This window comes from Ziziphus jujuba, chromosome 1, assembly GCF_031755915.1.
Source record: "Ziziphus jujuba cultivar Dongzao chromosome 1, ASM3175591v1".
Classification (NCBI taxonomy): domain Eukaryota; kingdom Viridiplantae; phylum Streptophyta; class Magnoliopsida; order Rosales; family Rhamnaceae; genus Ziziphus; species Ziziphus jujuba.
Window position 1 is genome coordinate 47968472 of NC_083379.1, and position 11529 is coordinate 47980000.

The 11529-nt window shown below is 31.9% G+C and overlaps 1 non-coding gene across 1 annotated transcript; it reads right to left on the reverse strand.

Annotated features, from left to right (window-relative positions):
• Positions 1-3588: 3588 nt before the first annotated feature.
• On the reverse strand, positions 3589-3662 carry TRNAW-CCA (transfer RNA tryptophan (anticodon CCA)). Its single transcript has one exon. It is a non-coding gene; the product is annotated as a tRNA-Trp (tRNA).
• Positions 3663-11529: the final 7867 nt, after the last annotated feature.

The window sequence follows — 11529 nt, forward strand, 5'->3', positions numbered from 1 at the left end:
ACAAGCAATAGAAGCCAAAACGGGCTCGGGTGGCGGTTTTGGTACATTTTGGAGTCCGGGAAGCATGAAATGGTTCCAATGCTTTACGGGTTCAATAAATATGCCTAAGAGGTCATGGAATCAAGTTAAAGCAGCCTCAAATGCAATCAAAAAGGGCTTGTACGGACAGCATCAACAATTTGGCCGAATTTACTGTATTGCTTGCTGGCTTTACTGTATTTTACTGTATTATCCTTTTCTTATTTTTCCAAGCATGGGCAACGTGTGGGACTTCATATTCAGTTTATTTGGCATCCTAAAAAGCATCTAGAAGCTGATTTGAAGCTCAAAGAGGTCAAAGATTGATCAAAGTCAACTTGATCAAAAGGCTAGCATTTTTAGTTTCCTAATTTGTTTTTACTTTTTGTTTTAGGAAACTACCATTACTTTTTGGCTTTTATTTATTTATTTTCTGGACAAATAACTTTAGGAAGGTTTTTATTTTATTCTTTCCATTGTAAATTAATTAATTCCTAATTTAATATAAAGGAATTAATTAATCAAACTTAGATTAGGAAAGGAAGTATAGTTTCGGCCAACTAGGTTTCTTTATGTGTGTGGCCGGTTTTTCCTTTGTTTCTAGGGTTTTATTTCATGGCTTTGTAGCCTATTTAAAGGTTTATTTTTCAATAATAATACAAATCTGATTTGATTAAGAAAAAATACTTGTGAGATTAATTATCTCTTTGTTCTTTGAGAACACCTAAAACACCATTAGAGAATTGGTTGTTTTAGCTTGACTTATCAATAGATTTTCCATCCCCTATTGTGGCGTCTACATTATACCAAAGTTTATAACCACAGGTTGGTTAGGGGTTGAGGTCCATTCCATTAGAACTTGAACTTAATTAAAGATCCGGGCTAATATAATACGGGTTTAGGAGCAGGTCGTCCTAGGTTTGTATTAGATCACAAGAATACCAGCTACAGTACCTATTAGCCAAAGAGGGATCCTTCAGGTAGTATTGGCCATTTTTCCTACTTTCCTCCACATTTCATCAGGGGATCATGCTAGAGACATAAACAACCATAGATAATTATAAGATTATATCCTTCCGAATGAGATAAGAGAATTCCTACTATATTTGTACTATTCTCTTTTCTTCTTTTAGTTGAAAAAATAATTGGAAAATAAAAAAGCAAGTACAAAATGAGTAATAACCCCCAGTAGAGATTGGTACGATTCAATTCAGCGTTTTGTTTGTTTGGGTTTGATGTGTCGTAGCTCTATGATTCAGATTATATTTATCATTGGATGAACTGCATTGCTGATATTGACCTTGAAAAGAACTGATAGGTACAGCTAGTCCGTGAACAGCTAACCATCGCACTGTAAAAATTGGATAGGTTCTATCTATAGTCATTGGGACCTCCTAACAAGATTTACTAAAGTCATCAAGTTGTTCTAAAGGATCAAAACGACCAGTTATTAATGGAATTCCTTGTCGGCCCTTTGTAAAATACTTGTTTGGATGAGGGCTTCCAAATACATCATAAGCTAAACCGGTGATGATGAATAGCCAACCCGCAATGAATATGGAAGGTATAGTAATGCTATGAATGACCCAGTATCAAATACTGGTAATAATATCAGCAAAAGAACATTCTCGTGTGCTTCCAGACATGCTAAGGTCCGCATAATCTTGTACAGTCAAAGGGGAACCGATTCCCTAAAAGTTGAAATCAGTAAATTTCTATTTACTAAAATCGAATCTTTCTTTGTGAGATCGTCAATATTGTACCAAGGGTGTCTTTAGAGTATACCGAATCAATATAGCTATCCTTCTTCCAACACAATAACAAAATTTCACAATCCGTATCGAAATGAAGTGTTAGATAATTTCTTTCTTCTTTTCTTGTTGCTTGTCCATGTAGAATTATGTAATATTCAATAGAAAATACCTCAAATTCTTGTAGTACCCATAGTAGTACTTGTAATATAAAGGTTTTTTCTATTGTTGGCTGTGGGCTCGAAACTAAGGATCAGGTAAAATGTGAATCTGACGGTTTCTTGATTTCCAATAATTTATGAAGGAGATGATCATATTCTTAGGATTCAATTAGATGTTCCATTTTAAAAAATACTTTTTTGGTTGGAGAAAATTTGTTTTGTTGGAATTTTCTTTTTCATTTTAAGGAATTGGTTAGTCGTCCAGTAACAAGTAACAATAGTAGATAGTATTCAATGAAAGAACAAAGAAAAAATAAAAAAAAATACTTGTGATATACGCATTGGTGTTTTATTAGACCCAAAAAAAGGAGTCGTTCTTGTTCTAATTACAAGGATGGGGCTGTGTAATATGGAAAGACAAAATGTAAAACCCCATTTTGAGTGATCTGATCATACGAGACTTTTTTCCTTTTCATTCGAGAGATTATGTGAATGAACCTACTACTGAATCTAATAAGTTCAATTTCAATTTAAAGTAAATATAAATAAAAGGCATTTTCATTATAAGATAAGGTTACTTATCATTCTAAAAAAAAAAAGGATTTGTCGATACAATAAAAAAAGATGAAACTAGAAATTATTTTCTGATTTTTTTCCATAGTCATTCAAAGAAAGTTTCGTTTTTTGAATAAAGTTCTAAAACAAAGTTTATTACTTTACTATTAATAATATTAATAATATTTATAATAATAAAATATTTATAATAATAATAATTAATATTCTATATCTATATACTATGGATATATATTGGTTCTTAGTATTCTAATTACTATTCTATTAGTTACTAGTTTACTTGACTCAAGAGTTGCTAAAAGAATTTGTTGATTCAAACTTTCAGGAGGGGTAGATGTCCTAGATGATGAATTGATTTTTTGCCTATGTTACTCTATTTTTGTCAGTACAGTCTATAATTATAATAATTGTTGAATCAAAAACTTTCAATTGAACTTATCCTTTCAATTGGTATTTTTTCTTATCCTCATATCTTTCAAAAAACTGGAAACTTAGGGAAGTGCTTTATAAACATATGTATAAAAAAAAACATATTGTATTTGAATTTATCCTCTTCATGCTTACTATAACTAGTTATTTCGGTTTTCTACTAGCAGCTTTGACTATAACCTCAACTCTATTTATCGGTCCAAACTTATTTGAAATTAATTGCATGAACCATTCCCAAAAAAAAAAAAAAAATAAAAAAACCCTTTTGTGGTAGTTCATATATTTTATAGTTCCTTACCCGGTCAATTTCTAATTCTTGGTCATTGAGATTCATGGGTAATACGGAATAATATTTAAGGATAGAATAGATATATTAGCTTTCCTTTTCTCCGTTCAAAGAAATCGAAATGATTAAAGTTTTTCTATTTGGAATTGTCTTAGGTCTAATTGCTATTACTTTGGCAAGATTATTTGTAATTGCATATTTAAAATATAGGCGTGGTGATCAATTGGACCTTTGATTAATTAACATCTTTTTTTTTTTTTTTTTTTAATTGACCTTCTACTTTCTTTTTCTTTAATCTACAGGAGGTCAAATTAAGATTTCTGTTCAAGTATTTTAGTGTAATTTTCAACCAAACAAATAAAAATGGAATCACACTCTGTAGGATTTGAACCTACGACATCGGGTTTTGGAGATCCACGTTCTACCAAACTAAACTAAGAGCGCTTTATTATCACAAAAATAATTTTGTGACCCAGTCTGTTTTGCATGTATATACTATCATAAAAAATAATAAAATTAAACATTGATTTTATATATCCAATTTTAATCAATTTCAATTGATCCCTCATTACTGCCTATAAGTAATTGGTAGGGATGACATGATTTGAACCCATGACATTTTGTACCTAAAACAAATGCACTACCAAGCTGCACTACATCCCTTTCAATTGGCCTACAATGTCATTGTAGAGAATCTCTGTCTTGTTTTCCACATTTTTATTTCTTCCAGTAATATACACAAACTATCTTGTTATTTTTTCTTTTTTGTCTCATATATCATATAACATATAATAATAAAAGACTTATATTATATACGTCTTATTTATACCTATTAAATAAAGATAAAACCCATCATAAAGGAAAAAAAAGAAAGAATATTTTTCTAGAATTCTCAGGTAGGAGTAAAAAGGGACTTATTTGTTTGTTTTAAGAAAAGGAATATCGACTATCTACTGTACTGACTACTATACTGAATCATTTTACATTTCAAGTCAAGTTGTACATTTCAATTTGAATGAGAGATTCTACGTACAAATATAAGTGGTCAGTTGTTAACTATATATACACATCGGGTCATATATGTATTACCATTATGTCATATATTTTAGAATAAAATTACAATAACGAATAAAGAAGGAGGATTTTCAATGAGAGATCTAAAAACATACCTCTCTGTGGCACCGGTAGTAAGTACTCTATGGTTCGGGTCTTTAGCATGTTTATTAATAGAGATCAATCATTTATTTCTGGATGTATTGATATTTCCTTTTTTTTCATTCTAGTTAGTGAGATATGGCTGGGCGTGTGGGGGGGGGGGGGGGGTGAAGAAGATTAGAGATACATTCAAATATCTGTGACTAATCCCTTTCCTTCTCTTCTCCTTTTTTTTTTTTTTTAATAAATGGAAATGTGATAGATGTAGCAACAATATCATACAAGATACTTAAACGAAATACTATACAGCGATTTGTATTTATTATAAATTGTAAACTAAATATAGTTAGAAATCATTATATTTCTTCTTATTATTATAGTGATTATTGATTGATGGAAATTGAAAGGAAATCTTTCATAATTTTATGTTGAGTTAGCAACTTCTATTTTATTTTATTTTTTGTTCCTTTCTTCTTCCCTTCAGATTGGAAAATAGAAAAATGGAGTCAGTTAAAAACCCAAAGGAGGTTCATGGACAAGGGTAAAGATGTACGAGTAACGGTTATTTTGGAATGTACCTCTTGTGTTCGAAACCGTGTTAATAAAAAATCAATGGGCATTTCTAGATATATTACTCAAAAGATTTGATATAATATGAATGTTGGAAGAAATTACTATAATTCATTCCTGCATACGGATCAGTCGATATTTTTCACAGAGGCTCTTATTTTCATATTTATCATTCCATAACTTAATTCTAACTTTCTTTATTGGAAGAAAATAAGTTGCTTGAAATTTTTAACTTCGAATTGTATACCCTAAAAATGAATGTTGAAATTGAAAAAACCATCTAATCATTGGAATCTTTTTTCAGAGTCTATAAACTATACGTCTGCTGGTTGAATCATAATGACTTGCTTTGCTTTTGGTTCGATTTCCCCATCATATATGTATAAAAAAACTACTTATAATTGTTCCTGAAACATAATCTAGAATCAGATTTTCATTACTTAAATGAATTCAGACTATACCATTGGGCAGTCATGAAATAATTCAACCTTCATGAATCCTTTTTTTTTCTTTCATTTTAGATCAAACTCCTTGAGGTATCAACTAATAGGGAAGGGTGATATTAGAAAACCACCTTCTCTCTTTGTTTTTTGTTTTGTTTTTTTCACAAATATGAAAGTTCTGCATATAATTCGCATATCAAAAAGATTGCCATATTTAACACAAAAGTTCTCCACCAATTTCTTCTAATCGAGCCTCTTTGTCTGTCATTATACCTCAAGAACTAGAAAGAATTACAATCCCCATTCCATCTAAAATTCTAGGAATTCATTGATAGTTAGAATATATTCTTAGACTAGGTCAACTGATCCATTTTAAATTTAAAATAGCTTTATATCATCCTTTCCTATTCCTTCTATGTCGTAGGGTTAAAACCAAAAAATCTTTGTTGTTTTCCTGATGTTTCTGCATGTTTTCAATAAAACCTTGTAAAAGGATTTTAACAATGTTTTCAATAATGTTAGTAGATGGTATTTGAACTGTTCTTTTCTTATTCATGTCAGCATTTCGTATAGAGGTTATTATGTCAGCAATAGTGTCTTTATTCATGATAAACTTAGATTATTGTTGTACTCAAATTTTGATATAATCAACATGCTTTTTTTTTTTTTTTTTTTTTTTCTGTTCTTCTTTATTTTTTAATTATGAATTCTTAAAGGCATATACGTGAGACACAACCAATCTATTACTAATAGTAAATCTCAATTTACTAAATAATCTTAATCAATTTTAGTTAAATACTTAGTTAAATATTATAACTATATTAATTATATTAATTATATTAATTATGTTATGGTCTCTTCTTATAATACTTCAGGTGCTAATGAAACTATTTTAGTGAAATTTAACTTTCTTAATTCCCAGACGATTGCGCCAAAAATTCAAGTTCCTTTTGGATTTCCTTCTTGATCAATAGCAACTGCAGCATTGTCATCATATCGTATGATCATACCATTCTCACGCTCTTTCCAAGTATGTACAATTATAACTCTGATCACTTCTTTCCAAGTATATCAATGGTGACTCATTATTTCGATGAATCATTTCTTCGAACAGAAGAAGATTATGTAAACACTTACTCGAAATCTCACTTATCAGATTCCATTGTGGAAGACACAGTTTTTTCTGAAGAATTCGCCATGATATATATGATCCATGCATAATATCATGAAAAATGGATACAAATTTTTGGTTGCTACTTAGTTTCGGCAATGGGTCTGAAAAAGTATCTAAAAATATCAAATTTAGATATTTGTATCCCGTCAAAGAAAGAAACCATGGCATATATGTTTGGAATATGTTCCATTTTGGGAGAGTTGGAAAAGCACTATCTCGTTGAAAGGTTCTATACATCCGCCTTTTCTCAATGCATTTCTTTAGATAAAGACCCATTTTTTCATCTTTTTGAATGGTAAATATTTCTTAGAACATGGGGTGTGAATCAAACCCATGTTTGAATTGGAATTGAGATACTGATGCAAGTTCTTCGCTTCTGAATCAGACAGATTCATATTTGAAAGACGTTGAGAATAAGTTCTTTCAAAATTGACTATTTATCCCTCTGTTAGAAGTGTTCCAGAAATGTCTGCGATCACGAACGAATGGATCGGATGAAACTGGAAAATGGAAAGATTTGTACAAGTTATACTTTTCGTCACCATTTTGTGGAAAATCGTTAGGTATGAATATTGATACGAACCTAGGACGACCTGCTCCTAAACCCGTATTATATTAGCCCGGATCTTTAATTAAGTTCAAGTTCTAATGGAATGGACCTCAACCCCTAACCAACCTGTGGTTAGAAACCTTGGTATAGTGTAGACGCCACAATAGGGGATGGAAAACCTATTGATAAGTCAAGCTAAAACAACCAATTCTCTAATGGTGTTTTAGGTGTTCTCAAAGAACAAAGAGATAATTAATCTCACAAGTATTTTCTTAATCAAATCAAAGTTAAAAGTTATATTATTAATGAAAAATAAGCCTTTAAATAGGCTTTGAAAGAAACAAAATAAACCCTAAAAACCCTAGGAAAAACCGGCCACACAAAGAAGAATTCTACCTTGGCCGAAACTTTCCTATTCCTAAACTAATTTGGATTAATTAATTCCTTTATTTTGAATTTAGGAATTAATTAATTTACAATGAAAATAATAAAATAAAAACTTTCCTAAACTTATTTATCCAGAAAATAAATAAATAAAACTAAAAAGTAAAGGTAGTTTCCTAAAACAAAAAGTAGAATCAAATTAGGAAACTATAATACTAGCTTTTTGACTAAGTTGACTTTGACCAATATTTGACCAAATTGAGCTCCAAATCAGCTTCTAGATGCTTTGTAGGATGCCAAATAAGCTTATTGTGAAGTTCCCCACGTTGCCCTTGCTTGGAAGTATGAGAAAAGGTTAATACAGTAAAATACAGTAAAACTCGCGAAGAATACAGCAAATCCGGCCTTTCCTTCTCCTTGTGCGCAAACCACCTTGTTGGTTGGCTTTGAAGCTGATTTGGCTGGTTTCTATGACTCATCCTCCATATGAATTGAACCCATAAAGATGGGGTTCCAATTCATACAACCCGGCCTCTTTATCATCACCAAAACCGTCACCCGACCCTGTTTTGCCTTCTATTGCTTGTATGAGTAAAACAGGCCTTTGTTCTTTAGATGTGACCAACCCCTCTTGACTTTGACTTATTCCTTGTATGAAGACAGCAAGATTGTCCTTGAACTTCTTGGCTTGAGCCCTAGTGATAGGTCCCACCTTCATCTGTATTGGGTCAGCACCCCAGCGGGTTGTTGGTCGAGCTGTCTCGGGTGGATTCGCATCAAATATGTTAGACACCTATAACTCGATTGGTGAAATAATATCTCTCTCCAAAAAACCATTTTTTTTTTTTTTACTGTCATGCAAAGAAAATATTTTGTTGTGAATGAACAAGATATTGAGGAATTGTCCATACGTAAAATCATAATTATTGATACGGGCCCTTTCCACATAAAAAGGTAATCCTTTGTTACAATAGAAGTAGAAGTGATGTGTATTATTCAAGAATCGAAGTTGATTTGCTTTATAAAAAGAAGATATCAATGAATTTCTATGAAATGGTTTCACGGGATTCAGACAATTGTCTTGATCGTGGGATATCATTAAGAAATAGGAATCCATGTTATCAATCATCCACTTTGGTATCTTATTGAACAAAAATGGTGATATTGTTCCTCCGTTGATCAAGAATTTCGCTTTTTGGGAAGTATCATGATCATCCAATAAGAAGGGTTTCCCTTCTTTCAAATGAACAATTTGAAGACCTATTGATTCTAACAACTGATTGCAGAGTTGATCATTCGGACCTATGAATGGGGATATTCCCGAAACTCATAAAGAAAAAAGGTAGTGAGTTAGACAAAAAGAGAAGAAACTTGGACAAGAAAAGAAGTAACTTGGACAAAGAGAAAGGATGTGACTTAGACAAATCTTTTTTGTCGATAACCTTAGACCAATCAATCGAATATTGATTAATACGTAATCGATTGAACACTACTTGAAAACGAAAATGGCTCTTTTGCTCAGAAATGAAATGTTCCAAATGTTCCTATAAATTCTTGCTCCCATTGGACCATATGTATCTATATGCATTGGGATCTCGATTAATGGATCTCTCGGTTCGAGAAATAAAAATAAAAGGATCGAACCATTTCTTCTGACTCTTTTTCAAATTTGATAAATGTTGGTTGATCGTATATTTCATTATAGTTCTATGATTCAGAGTATCATTCCTATTTGATCCCTTTGAATTCCATATTCGAAGTTGCTATCGGATCTATTCATTAAAAAAAATCGATTCAATACATTTCTCAATACATTTTTTATGTACCCATAGGTGCTATATTGGATTCGAATCAGATTTTGGATTAATCTATATTGATTGACTACCTGCATTATGTTGTTGCTAGCAAATACCACTATTTTTGGTTTTTATCTTCCAAATCATTCCCTCAGGAGGTCCGAACCCATTTTGTTCTGATCCTTCGATAAAAAGATTCAGTTTCTTCATAAAAAATGGGAGGTAGAACCAATAAAGATTTCTTTTTCGATTCATCCTTGGAGTTGAATACCTCATTCAAGAATTGTTTTTGATCCAATCTATAGGAATCAACAGAAAAGGAAAATCCTTTATGATACACCAGACCTGGCTCGGTTATTGATAGAATGTATAGATTTGCCATTTCTTGAACTTCTGATCCAAAATCATGGTGTAACGTGTATCCCCCCCTTTCCGGTCATGGAATAGATGAAATAAATCAAAAAATGGATTTTTGTTCAAGAATGAAATTTTATTGGAACTATCCAGTTCATCCTTCAGAACCATGTCACATCCTGGATCTGATGAAATAGGATGAATTGAGATGGTATTTTGTAAATACGTAATTATCTTGAGTATATTAACTATTTCTTTATTTTCCAATCGTGTGAAAAGGACAAAAGAAACATCTTATTCTTTCTTCAATAATTTTTGATCTCTAGTGGACCTTTCAATAGGATTCGAACCCAGATGAAGTTCTGACCATCTGTTAGAAAAAAAGAACAAATGGATCTTGTAGGATTCCCAAGAAATTCTTCGATTTCTTCTGAAAGCAAATTAGTCATCTGCTTCTCACGTTCTGTGAATAGCCGGGACATTGAGTAATATCTAGAAAGGCATTTAGGGAATCGGTCTGATTCTATCTCTGTTCGTTCCATTTGAAGAAAGGAAGGATCCCAAAGAATCAATCTTTCTTTTAGTTGTTGAATCTTTCTTTGATTGATCAATGTCTGATATTTTGAATCCTCATTACTAATGGAATCGAAATGATCTCTGGATCGATTAGAAGATCCTTTCAATTGGCTAGAATCCATTACTTGAACAAAACTAGATCTTGTGGAATCATATTGAATATTTGATGATACATTGCATACCTTGCTAAAAAACCGATCCTTGTTTACCAACCATATATTGTCTAACCAAATCCAATTCTCTCTCGATATTTTCCTAAAAAAATCCGATTCGTGCGGATTCATCCCCCAACTAATGAAGAGATCTTAGAAGAATTACGACATATGAAATTGAGCACAATTTTACAAATAACTAGCCCACTTGTTTCTCGAGAAGAGATGGGAAACATGCTCAATATCATTTGATTGAATAGTTGACCCAGCTCCTTCTTGTTTGAAGAAACCCTCCACTTTAATTGGTATTTTTTCACGAAAAGTAAACATGAGATAACAAATCCAGTTTTTCACTAAGATTTCGAATAGCTGTCTCGAATTCAAGTTGATTATGTTTTGCCTCTTCCTCGGAGAAAGACGATTAAAAGATTCCCAATCATGGTCCTTGCGGATTGGATCATCCATAGAATATATAAATGAAATTTCAGATATTTGATATCTTTCTCTTTGAATGAGATCTCAATTCCAATGATGGTTTCATTAGATATCTTACAACTAGAATCCTTCTTTTTTCCGATCCAGTTCCTCCACCATCGTGAACTCCAGTTAGATTCAAGCATGATACACTTTTAGTTATTGGGAGAACCTAAGTACTCTCTTTCGGATCCAGGAAACAGCTCTCAGAGATCTTTTTTCATTTTGGAAGATGGAGGAGCAAAATAATCAACTTATTGATATTGGAAAACCCAAAAGGTTCTTCCAATGTATCATTTCTGGGTCTAATGAAATTTATAGGAACAGGAAGAAGCCCTATCAAATAGAGATTTTCTCTTTTGAACCATCTTTTGATTGTTAATACGATATATAAGGACCGCTACTACAAATAGTACTACACCCTTGATCATGAAATATCGATTGCTTGTTGAGCCCTGTAAATGTGAATTGCGTGAAAGTAGGATAATCCAAATTTGGGAGTCCAAGAGTTTTATAAAACATTCTTGGTGGAAAAAATATGAATGAAAGATCCCACTGAATTGAATTGGGTCCAGGAATCTAAGTAGTGAGAATTCTTGATTTCTCTCAATATCTCTCTTAATTCGAAAATCTAGAATTTGAATTGATGTCTTTACATTGAGTCCTCCTAAATTGCATTGATT